Genomic DNA, 13374 nt, shown 5'->3' on the forward strand with positions numbered 1-13374 from the left:
ACCATTAAAAGGCATTTTCTGTTACTTAAATTGAATTTTTCTTCTTCCAGTTTAGGTCCTTATCTCTAGCCTTATCAGTTGCTAATTAAGGAGAACAATTTCTCCATCTCCTCTCTGTATCATCCTTTTATATACTTACATCTCTGGATTGTATCCTCCTCCTCTCCCTCCCTTCTCCCCCATCTTCATGTTTCCAGGCTGCATGTATTTAATTCTCATGCATCTCCCTTCTAGTCGCTCTTTATTGTTTCCATTTTTAATCTATTCTATCTGTAGTACAGGGCCCCAAACTGTATGCAGTTCAGTAATGATCTATCGAATGCTGTGTAAAGGGGGAAGTTATCTCCCGAGTCTTACATGCAATATCACTAGTTGTATATCCCATGACTGCATTTGCCTTTTTACCCACATCATTGCATTGAATACTCTAAGCTATTCCATCCACAGCTTTTTAAGCATTGCTATCAGCTGTGACTGGTTGCCCATTTTTGTACTTTTTTTCAGATCAACTTACACAGGTGAGAGGATGGATCTCTCTGTGATTAAGGAACCATTCTCAGGAGCTATAGGTTTAATTCCTGGCACTACCACATTGACAGTTTGTACAGTGAGGTGCTAAGATACCATAGCTGTGAATGCCATAGAAAAGCTTTCCGGGGCTTATTTATAGAACTGTCAGATAGGATGGAGCATCTGAAGTCAGGAGCACGTGACGTTTAATGTCTCCAGGTGCAGACGTGATAAATCCTGTATTCTCTTAGATCCTGTGGCTCTCTCTTCTCCTGGTAGTTTATAAACTCTGCATATTCCCCAGTTCTGGCATTACTGAGTGCCGTAAATACGTAGACAATTATTACCTACCATAAATATCCATGCTAATATTACCAAACGTGTGCTAAAGGATTTTTTTTTTTTTTTAAAGAATGGATTTTAAATTTCCTTACTTCTCATGTGTATTTGATCCAAATCACTGGAAAAGGCTAACAGAGGAGAGTCTGGTATTTTGATATGTTAGCTGGGTGATGTGGTAGTTTATATGCCAATCAGCTTAAACATGGGTACAGATGATGAAGAAATTGGCTAGGAGGAGGACTATTTACAAGAGCCCCATCTCCTGCTTTGGCATTAGAGAAACTAATCCTGCTACATTAAACAACAAAGGTAATAGTATAACAGTTTCAGCTTCTGTTAGACATAGGAACGTTCTCTTGCCAAAAATATATAACATGTTTTTAAAATGTATAATACCTTGGTTAACATGAGCAGCAGGTGGTGTGGTTCCAGAACATGATGTGGGATTGTAAGAAGAGAAATCATTCTGGAAGGGAGCAGGTAGACAAGTAACACCATACTTAGCATGCAACTTGCACTAAATCCAGGCTCTATCTGCAGGGCATTAGAACATCAATACCATTATCACCATGGACAGCTTATTGCTATTAATTATGTTAGCAAAATAAAGGATCATTTCTGGCTGGTCTGGATGAACAATGCTAAACCATGCTGGAAAGCTGGATAAACCTCTTTAGAGAAAATTTGGCAGGGGACAGATAAGAGTTTAGCCATTGCAGAAGTCAGACAATTTTAGGAGGAAAGAAAATGGTCCACAGCAATTGACTTTTCAGGCATCAGAATATGACTTTGTATCTTCCTTATACTAAGGGCCAAATGATATTGTAGGATGAGGTGCATTGCATGCACTTAAGGGGAAAAAGGGCTCTGGAAACCTGCTTGTGCCCTTGTTAGCTATGCTCTATATTGGCCACTGTACTGCAGCCTTGATGCTTCTTAAAAATCAGCCTAATGGTTTGTACTTTTGTTGGGTTATGGTGTTTGGTCTCTGTTCTGAATAGCAAAAAGCAATGTTTTGGGGCTTGTCTACACTTACAGTGCTGCACTGGCGCAGTTGCACTGCTATAGTGCTTAGTGAAGATGCTACCTACGCCGATGGGAGAGCTTCTCCTACTGGCATAGGTACTCCATCTCTATTAGAGGCAGTAGCTATGGCAACAGAAGAAGGCCTCCCATGGACATAGCGCTGTCTGCACTGGGGGTTAGGTGAGTATAACTACATCACACAGGGGCGTGGAAAATCCACACCCCAAGCAACCTAGCTATACTGACATAAGTTGGTAGTGTAGACCAAGCCTTAGCTCCAGACCACATTGTGGGCCTCACACTGCACACTGAAGTAGGTGGCAGATCTCTCAGTGGGAGCAGGACTGGGCCTGGTTGGAGAATCCCCCTTTCCTGGCAAGAGTGAGGACATGTCATCTTGCTATGTGGTACCTTCAGCACTGAGGCCCTGTCAGCTGTTTCAGGAGTGGCAGTCAAGGAAAGGTGTACAGGAAAGATTGGATGTTTATCCTAGAGATGGGGGCCAAACACACATTCTGGACCTGAACATTTCCAAACTCTAGGAAGGTCAGATCCAGATCCTCAGGTGAAGTTTGCAGCTTACACTCATTTTAGTTTAATTTTCCAGAATATTAGGTAGATCACTGCAGCATCAAATCATTGACACCCTAGCTACTGTGACAATGGGTACAGCCTGTGGAGCCCCAGGGAGATAAGATAGAAATGGTCCCCTCTTACAAATGGGCTGCTCAGTCTTTTATGTGGGCCTTAAACTTGCAGCAAGAGCGAATTTGCTACTCCCCAGTCGTAGAGTTTCGCCTTTTGGAGAGCCTTTCACCTAGTGTCTGTGTGGGCAGCGCTGGCTCCGGTTTCCAGTGTAACCAGAGCTGCTCTGAACGTTGGGAAGATGTAATTGAAGTTATTTTTGAATAAAGTATTGAACAGAAAGAGAGGTGGCAACGTTCCAGTTTCAAAAATAACTTTCCAATAGAGCAGGGAGAGGCATTCAAAGAGTCTTTTGAAAAACCCATTAAAGCTCCCATCAAAACAAGGAGCTTTTCATGATGACAGGGACCTAGCAGCCTCTTTAAGCTCATTCACGGTAGTAGGAGAGTCAAGTATTTCCCTCCTCATTTCCTTCATTCAGATTCAGCCCTTCCAGAAAATCATTAAATATTCACCAGCCTCACAGCTTCAGAAGAATGCAGCAATTTTTAAAATTTAACAAAGTCCCCACTGATGAGCCTCAAATCTGCCGTACATTCTATTCAGCCATTTCCAGCTCAGAAACTACACTGTAGCTCCTTGCTTGAATGCTGAGAGCGGCTCAGCCCTGTGGCCCTCATTCACACATTCCAGACCTTTAATGTCTAGAACCCCATTGAGCCTTCTCAGTGGTTAAAAGTGGTTTTACCTTTCTGCCTGGAGTCTTTAAACACCTCTGGGCCTTTTGTAACAGCAGCTTCGGCTCCCGATCTTTAATTGCAATTTCTGCATGAGTTACAGCTTCCCTAGTATATTTTTTCTCACCACTTTGCCTTGGAGGGAAGGTTTCATAATTTTCATAAGATTTCCCATCGCACAGATTGAGAAACCTCAGGCAGGAGAGTCACATCCAGAAAATTTGAATCTTATTTCTGACAAAGGGGAAAAAAAAAAAAAGCTGGACCCTATAATAACATAGTTATTAGAGACCAGACTCCAGGTACTAGAGGAAGCCAGATTAAAATCCCACCATTTTCCCTGCAATAAGATTTCCTGATCTTAAATCTGGCCACCACTTCAAGCCTGTGCATGTGAGTGAGAATCCAGAGTTAAACACCACTCATTTTGCACATCTAGAGTACTTTAATCTGAGGCTCTCAAAATACTTTACAAACTGTTAAGTAATCCCCACAATGCCTTCTGCAAGGTAGGTTTTTTTAATCCTAATTTTACTGATAACCTCTGTCCATGTCATCTTGACTGAGAGCAGAGTGTTCAAAGGGGTGCATCTCTCAGGCACCAAAATACATGTTCCAACTTTCAGAACAGCTCAGCATGTTGGGCGACGCACTCTTTTGAATATCAGGCTGTCTGTCACAATGGAAACGGTTGGATTCGGAACATTTCAGAAAGTCAGCCCCGTATTTAAGTATCTGAATGAGAGCTCAGCCCTTTTCAGAACGCGGCCCCACCTGTGAGTAGCGTGAACTTGAAAAAAAAAATCTAGACTTAAATGTCTTACTCAAGATCACACAGCAAAGGTAGCTACCAGAGTATCCTGCCTGGACGTACTCGCAACTCTGTACCCAATGCAATTTGTGTACAGATGTTCAGGAGAAATCAGATCGATATACAGTGTTTTCTATACTTACTGCAGCAAGGCAATCACATCTGCCCAGGGGAAAAGGAGCTAGATTGTTGTTGTCAGATCCTGGAGAAAGGCTGGGCCGACTCAATTAGAAGAGGTGCACACGTATTGATTAATGTCAAGTAGAAATTGTCTGTCTCTCAACTATGTGGTGCAATGGTAGATTTTCACCACCTCTGGGTTAGTCTTAATTTCAAACAAGCATGATTCTTGTTGTTCCAAATGTACAATACAACCTGGTAATATAGCATAGCTTGTATTTCCTGGCAGATCCAGAGCTCCTACTTGATAAGATAGTAATTCATACATTCAGCTTGCTCATTTTATTTTCTTAGCACTTGCAGTTTCCATCCTACTTGCCCCAAAATATATTTTCTTGTTCATGTTTCAAGCAAACCTTTCCCACTGCAGCTGGCTGCCCTATGGATTTTGATTGCCTTTAAGCTGCACTGTTAAGGTGACAAGTTCTGCTCCAAAGTTCCCCTCCTGCATGCACAGCCCTCAGGTATGTGGCATTCCTTTATGTGATTTGCTGGCTGCTCTGTACTATTTAGGCATTGGACTGTGTTGAGGGCAGCAGAGATCCATCACCCCAGGAGTGCACTGGGAAGGATAGTCCCTCAGGTGACACCATTGCTCCCTGGCGGAAACAGGAACGTGTACCATACACCATCTCTTTGGATGAGGCTGCCTGCTCCATCCAACATGCTCAGCTCTGCAAACCATTGCAAAAGAGAAGGTGAGGATGTGGCCCAGTCTATGCCTTGGGCCACCATGCTCCTTTAGGGAGAACTAGTAGGAAGCACTTGGGCAGGGACTACAGTTATGCCTGTGCCTTGCACAGGGGCAGTGTCCTTACAACTTCCTGACTCCATGCATCTTCCTGTACAAGGGCTGAGCTCAAACTGGCCTAAGTAAGTGGGAGGTAGCTTCAGAGAATCATAGGACTGGAAGGACCGCAAGAGGTCATCTAGTCCAGTCCACTGCGCTCATGGCAGAGCTAATTATCATCCAGACCATCCCTGACAGGTGTTTGTCTAACCTGTTCTTAAAAAACTCCAGTGATGGAGATTCCACAACCTCCCTAGGCAATTTATTCCAGTGCTTAACCACCCTGACAGTTAGGAAGTTTTTCCTAATGTTCAACCTAAATCTCGCTTGCTGTAATTTAAGCCCATTGCTTCTTGTCCTATCCTCAGAGGTTAACAAAAACAATTTTCCCCCTCCTTCTTGTAACAACAGTTTTCAAGTACATAAAAGATTATGTCCCCTCTGTCTTCTCTTCTCCAGACTAAACAAACCCAATTGTTTCAATCTTCCTCACAGGTCATGTTTTTTTAGACCTTTAATCGTTTTCGTTGCTCTCCTCTGGACTTTCTTCAATTTGCCCCCATCTTCCTGAAATGTGACACCCAGAACTGGACACAATAATCCAGTTGAGACCGTGTCAGCACAGAGTAGAGCAGAAGAATTACCTCTTGTGTCTTGCTTACAATACTTCTGCTAATACGTTCCAGAATGACATTTGCTATTTTTGCCACAGCATTATGCTGTTGACTCATATTTAGCTTGTGATCCACTATGACCCTCAGATCCCTTTCCGCAGTACTCCTTCCTAGGCAGTCATTTCCCATTTTGTGCATAGGCATTGATTGTTCCTTCCTAAATGATGTACTTTGCATTTGTCCTTATTGAATTTCATCCTATTTACTTCAGATCATTTATCCAATTTGTCCAGATCTTTTAGAATTTTAATCCTATCCTCCAAAACACTTGCAACCTCTCCCATCTTGGTATTGTCTGCAAACTTCATCCTAGTGTCCCACAGAAGAAATTCAGAGCATCCAGGGAAAGGAATCAGCTGTTGACTGAGCAAATAAGCTTTGCAAAGGAACAGATGCCTAACTGGAATTCTGGGTGCCCACCACTCCTGGAAGTCAGCCCATTCATTTGGGTACTGAATTAGAAACAAGGGTGGAAGTGCTGACCTAGCAGTCTAGAGATCCCGCTGCTGAGCATGGACAACCAGAATTCACGAACTGTGTAGGACTATATTGACCCACTGGCAGCTTTCCCCACAGAGCACACCCTCTGCCCTTTTCCAGTCAGTGCAGACTGGGATTCTTCCCTCCCCCATATCTGCAGTCTCCCCTATGAATCTGCAAATGTTTGCCTACTCACTGGCTGTGCAGAACAAGATTTAGGACATGGACACAGCATTATATAACCAAAAGTATATTAAAATCCTCCATTGCTGGTGGAAGAGTGTCGAACTGATTTCATGCAACAACTGGAAATTAAACCATTTCAAATCTAGAGTGTCAGTTGAGCTCTTGGGGGGGAAGCTGGTACAAAGCAAGGTCCAAATTTTCTTCTGATACATTGTGTGCGACTCTACTGGGATTGTACAGGAAAATTTGGTCTTACATTTATGGTGTCAAAATATTTTTTTAGTGGAAAGATATTTTGCATCCTTTTCCTGGGAGGATTTGACTGAATTCCAGAGTTTAGTCATTTATTTTGTTTTGTTTTTGAGTGCAAGATTTTCTTTACCCATGAGAGAAAAGATTCCTTTTTAATGTATTTAATTTTTTATTTAATTGAATCTGGAGAAGATTGTGGCAAGACTGATGAGAAAGTGGAGGGGGGGGGGGAGAAGCAGAAAGGAGAAGAGGGAACTATTTCCCCTGTCACATAATTAACCCCACCTGAAATATACAAATAGAGGGGAGGAAAGAAATCTTAAAGTACTTTTAAAAATGGATTCCAGTCCCTAAAGTGCCTGTGAATTCTGCATTGGCTGAGCATGCTCTGTGGGACATCATCTCAACTGTATCCAGAAGCTAGAACAGCTTTGATTACCTGATACCCTGTGATGTGCCAACAGTCAGTGGAATGACAGCGCTTTAATCTTTCCTGCTCTAAATGGCTGCTCTTTTTCCTATTCAGTGTGTCTGCATCACCAATTTTCAGAGCTGTGAGCTCAGTGATTGATGAGCATTTTTATACCTTACAGACATTCCTCAGAGCACTTAGCCCTCCATCATTAACGAGCAGGATTTAAAACTCAAAGCTCTGAGCAGAATCTCGTTGTTTCCGCCTATGCATACAGAACTACCTGCCAATGTCACCTGCTTCCTTTCCCTTGGCAAGAACCCCCCCAAGGTGGGTTGCTTCCATTCCTCTAAGAGTTACCTGCCAGTTGTTCCTGCTTCACCTTCCTTGGAGGGCTACCATCCAGATGTGTTGTCCTCCCTTCCTCTCAGGAAGGCCTTCCCCTTCCCAACAGCTGCCTGCTATGAGTGAATTAACACTGAAGGGAGACTGACTCCCTAGTTAGACTAGAGAGAGCCAGAAGAGCAGAGAACAGGGCATGTAACAATCTACTCTGGTCTGCTAAAGCCACATGGGTTTCATGGGACTTCCCAGGTACCTAATACCCTGGGAATAGGATCCAAGCAGCTGTGGTTATTCTGCCCCTACTAGTGAATCTTGCTTCCCTTCTCTAAAGGCAAATTGCAGAATGCTTGCCTTCCATAAAGGGTACCTACCAAGAATGCTTTCCCTGGAGGCTACCCACCAAATAGGGCTTCTTTGTACTTTAAGCTATCTGTCAAGGACACCAGCCAGCCTTCCCTAAGGACTAACTGTACAGGGTGCCAGCTTCACCTAAGGTTAAACTTCAAGGTCTTCTGCTTCTTACATGGTCCCTGCCAAGGATTCCTGCTTTTTTGAGGGTAGGTGGCAGCATGCTTTCCCCAAGGACTCATGGGTGTGCTGGCTAGACAGCTGTGAACACACTGCAGTACAAGTCACCTATATCTATGCAAAAGGAAGAGCTTCTGAGCCAGCCCCTTGGGCATGATGTTACCATTTTGCATTTCACTGCCAAGGCCATTTAACCAGCCCAGGAAGATCAACAACAGTGTTCTTTCAGCAACACAGAACCAACAGGGGAGTATACATCCCACGCACACACTCCACAAATATTGGGGCCTCCCACCCTTGCCCCTATGCCATACCAATCCTGGACTACATACGTTTCATAGCAGCCTGAAGGCTGCTCTAACACTGCACAAGGGGAAGGCCATGTACCCAGCAGCATATGGATCACAGCTGTTCCAAGGAAGGTTTTAAACCAGCTTTGTCCCCACCACAAAAGAGAACTAGATAAATTCATGGAGGTTAAATCGGGGCTAATAGCCATTAATGGATGGGTAAAGAATGGTGTCCCTAGCCCCTGTGTGTCAGAGGGTGGAGATGGATGGCAGGAGAGAGATCACTTGATCATTTCCTGATAGGTTCACTCCCTCTGGGGCACCTGGCATTGGCCACTGTTGACAGACAGGATAGTGGGCTGGATGGACCTGGTCTGACCCAGTAAGGCCATTCTTATGTTCACACACTGATTTACATTCTCTATTTTGGCTACAGCCAAGGCTCTGGCCCTCCCTGTATGAGATGGTTTACATGGGCATAGGGGATATTTATGAGTGTTGGTATATACCTGTAGATATCAGTTTGTATTTGTAAGTGAGATATTTTATGTATCTACCCACAGTGCATGTGATCTTGTGTGTGATGATACTGTACATAGAAGGAAGGTGTGTGTGAAAGGATATATGCCTAAATTCAGTATGGCTGTTTGATATACATATGCAAACATGGATTATGCATGAGGTAGACATTGTGTAAGCACATACCATGTGTGTAAAATTATGCTAAGCCTGCACATCACGTGCTTAATTCTGTTCCTAATTACACGGTCTAGCTTCCATCAACTCATCATGGACATAACTGACTGCAAATTTCCGCCAGCTCTGTCTCTGTGGGCACAGCACAAGCAGGTCATATTCGTCCCTAGTGTATTTCTAGTGGAGTTACACGAGGAATGAATTTGGCCCATTGTGCCTGATGCAGATTATGTCTGTGTAGTAATAGGTCTGATCCGCTACGCGAGTCCATCTGTTTCTCCACAGATAAATGCAATCTATGATCATTTCCATGTTTGCTGCTTTTTAAAAATCCAGAAGATAATAGAGCCCCACAACAGAGGGGAAAAGGTGAAAATGGTTTATTTAAAAGTTTAACCAGTCAGAGTTAAGTTAGAGGAAAGCTTTGAGAATCTCAGGTGCAGCTTAACCTACAAATGAAAAGTTATGAAGACAGGGAAGAGGAATATTAAATGCAGTGAATTCTTAGGGGACTCAAAATTTAGCATATACACAAGCCAGAGATGCTGCAGAAGAGGAGCAGGAGACTGGCTGAAGGAAAAGGAGTAGCTCCCACAGTGAAAGAATAAGAATCTAGGAAGTCTCTGGCTCCAAATAGGATGGGTAATAGCTTCATGTATTAGACAGCCTGGGCCAAATAAGTCTCTAAGGTAACTGCAGTGAAATCCATGGGGTTAAAACCGGGGTGGATTTTGCCTTCTACTTCAGAGATAAGCAGCAAAATAAACTTCATCAACAAGCTCCCTGGAGCAGCTTCATAAATAGGGGAGGGATGTGTGGGTTCTTCATAAGCATTCCCTCTTGCACAAACACACCAATGCCCTCCTAGTTATCCCAGGTCTCCATCTTGCTTTCCTGCTCCCTTCTCACTGCCAGAGATGTTCTAGTCCCCAAGAGAAGAGCTGCATTCAGGGATGCAGTGGGGCTCCTACACTGGTCTTTCACCTCTGGAGACCTGGCTTCAGATCAGGCTGCAGGTTTGGTGGTCTCAGCCTAGACTAAAGTGGTCATATCACAGCCCAAATCACATCACATGCTGGTGTGATTATCAGGGGTGGTTCACTGCTTGGAGCCTCTTCCATTCAAGCCAATGGCAAAACCAGACTCTTCTACAGCTAGGAAGATTTAAGTCAGGATTGTGTAGGGGCTTAAGAGTGAAACAGCAGGGTGTGGCAGAGATGCATTCACAGAGCAACATGGGAAGGCTTGTCGGAGATCCTCATTTCAAGCGGTTTCTTCACAAAGGGGAGTGGATGACTCAGGACTAATACTGAAAATGGAGCTTTGCACCTTTAGCTCACCAAATCCATTCCAGCACAGAAAGTCATTTCTATCAGATGGTCTCTGTGAAATGGATTGGTGGTCTCAGTCCAGTAGTTCATAAGAGTCTCCCTAACAAAAATCCATCACCACAGTTAGCAGCCTGGTTGCAACCTCACTGGAGAGGCCAGCACTAATAGCAGTGATTGTAGCAGGAACCTACCTGGTCTGGCTTCAGGGCTAGCTACTGCATTAGCTTCCCTCCATTGACTCTCAGTCCTTTTCAAGACTACCAGAGCGAGGGCTTCTACTTAGGCGCTTTAAAGAGCCTTAACCTGCCCTCTTCCCATGGGGGGGGGGCATTCTGAACACCAGCTTTCCTCACCAACTCCTGCAGGTAGTACTCCTCCAGCTTTTTAACACTAGAGCTAGGGAAAAACACCCTAAATAGGCACAGGCTTGCTCTTTATAACTCCCAGCAGGCCTGATTCTGAGTCACCTGCTCCCATCATGTGATCCCTGGACTCATTCCTTTCACCTGGGAACAAGTCTGGCATAGGTGCAGCTGAATTCCAACCCCTCCCTCCTACCCCTCAAAGGGCCAGCTTCTTACTTTATGACAAAGATGGACACTGCATTACCCTCTTTCCTCCTGCTCAGGGAAGCTTGCACTGCAGCAGCCAAAAGATATACTTGTCCTGGAGACAAATAGAAATCTCCTTTCACAAGCACTAACTTGGCTTCCAAATCAATAACAAATAAACTTTCTAAAAAGCAGGCTGAGTTGTAATGTGGATCCCAGCTGCTTTCTGGAGCATTGTTCTGTCTGAAACCATATTTCACGGTGTGTAGCCACGACAGTGCTTTCTGAAGGAGGCCAAACGTGAGGGAACATTTCTCACTCCTTGAAAGCTAATGACTGATCCTCAGCACAGGTTTACAATTTAATTGAAAAATAGAGACAAAGAGAAGATATGATGATGAATAATGACATTAATCACCAGGACTGTTGGAAGCAGTATCTAGGGCCTGTGCTAATGCTTGATGGTGTCATCCTGACCAGCCAATAACACAGATACTTGAGGATTGATAGGAAAAAGACATTGGAGGGGGAGGGGGGAAATAGACAGGAGGCCAAATTGTGTTCCCATTGGGGTAAATCTGGAGTTCATGCATTGACATCAACATAATTACTCCACCCTAGCATAAGTGAGAGCAGCATCTGACCCAGGGCCTTCTCTATAATGCACATTTGTCCCACCAGTCGATCCCTAAGCCCCTCTCCCACAAGCTACATAAAAGTGAATCTGTTGGCCTTTACTTGCAGTGTATGATTGGGAGACATAATCACTATATTTTCTGTAGCATTAAAAGCTAACCAGGGAGGTGCTTTTCTTTTCTTCAGGTTCTGTTAGTGATTCAAGTGGTGGTGCTCTTTCCTCTAAAGATCTGACCCTGGTCCATTGGAAACAATGACAAAATTCACTGACTCATCTCTGAACCAATGTCCCATCATGATAACGAGAGGGTTGTGTTGCTAGGGGAACTTGCTTTTGGATAAAACCTACATCCAAGGTTACCCAAACATTTGTAATTGAGTGACATATTTTGCAAGAGTTAATCCAGGTGTCCTGACCACATTCCAATGTGAGCAACGACATTCTGCCAACCTGAATTCCTCCAGCAGTTTCAACTAGCTGCAGTATTCTCCTTCAGTTTTGTCTTAAATGTGTGTGTAGTATTGCTGTGCACTGTTAAACAGGTACTATGTTCCACCCCAGAAGTGACTGCATTTCACTGATGGATAAAGTGATCCCTAAATCACCATGGGAGTCTCTGAGATGAAAGGCGCTATACAAGCCTATGTTATTAATAAATTGCTTTTATAAGATATTTGCTTTTAGTTTTTTCAACTATGCTCTCAGTTTCAAATGTAGAGCTAGAAAATTACTGAGGTTTCTCAGACTATTGGTGAGACCTTCCCAGCCAATCAGCATACAGAAGTGTGTTTTTGCTATAATCAATGCACAATAACCAACTGTGTCCCTTTATGATACAAATGAAAGTGGAAAGCTGTAAGGATTCCTCCCACTAGAGAGAGCTCTGACAGCCAGTCACTGGACTGAAAGGGAGAAGTGATCCAGATGGAATCTCTGTCACACTAATGAAGCTGTCTCATAACTGTAATGGAGACCTCATGTATCTAATGTGACACTTAGCAAATCCGGGCATGAATAAATAACTGAAGTCCAATTGAATTAACCTCCAGATGATCAGCACAACTAAACAAATTATCCTAAACTCGGAAGAAGATTAGAAGGACTGGAGCAGGCCACAATCATTTGGTGGGAGGCTTAATTCAATTTAACAAGTTTAAATCTAATACCCCAGTGCTCTTCTCTGATCTCAGAGTTTAGGTCAAACCTCTTCTAAAGTGCTCTTGTAGAACCTGGAAAGGAGGGTCACATCATATTAGTAACAACAGCAGCAGTGCACCCCAGAGTCACCCGGAGAAACAAAGGAACACACATAAGCATAGAATAGGGGTGAGGGGTCACTTTTTAAAGGCACAGAAGAGAAAATAAAAACATGCTATAGATTTCCTGGTGGAGAATTCAAACCTAATGTCCAAGAAAATATTTAACGAGATGGCATCACATCAACCTTCCTTTCTCCAGTGAGCACAGAGACACCCTCCAATGCACATGTGCATAAAAGGTCATGGTTACACTAAGACCTGGATACCTCAATATTGCTAACCTGGAATCCTGGCCCCATGGAAGTCAATGGCAGTTTTGCCATTGGCTTTCATGGAGCCAGCATTTTGCCACTAGAATGTATCCTCCAGGTGGGTTCCCTGTACCCCAGCTGGATCCTGTACATGCTACCAAGTCAAATCAATGCCAGGGCCCCTCACCCCCACGTTAGATGCGTGTGGGATTTACTGTGCCATTTGGCCACTATCTTTGAGAAACTAAATGCTGTTTGGGGCAGGCTTGGGCTTATGCAACCAGTGTGACCACATGAGGTGCCACATCACATACACACTAAGGCCAGTGTCAGCCCAATTCCACATCCACAGTCCCATTTGACTCTGGCCTTAGTGGGCCCTGATAAGAGCTTGAATTCTACCAGCTCTCTTCTCCTGGTCCTTGTCGGGGCTTAGGTCAC

At 43.8% G+C, this 13374-nt stretch overlaps 1 protein-coding gene across 1 annotated transcript in view; it reads right to left on the minus strand.

Annotated features, from left to right (window-relative positions):
* Nucleotides 1-13374, minus strand: part of ELFN1 (extracellular leucine rich repeat and fibronectin type III domain containing 1) — a 241140-nt gene that overhangs the window by 222627 nt on the left and 5139 nt on the right. The window lies entirely within an intron of this gene.

The sequence above is a fragment of the Dermochelys coriacea genome, chromosome 10 (assembly GCF_009764565.3).
Source record: "Dermochelys coriacea isolate rDerCor1 chromosome 10, rDerCor1.pri.v4, whole genome shotgun sequence".
Classification (NCBI taxonomy): domain Eukaryota; kingdom Metazoa; phylum Chordata; order Testudines; family Dermochelyidae; genus Dermochelys; species Dermochelys coriacea.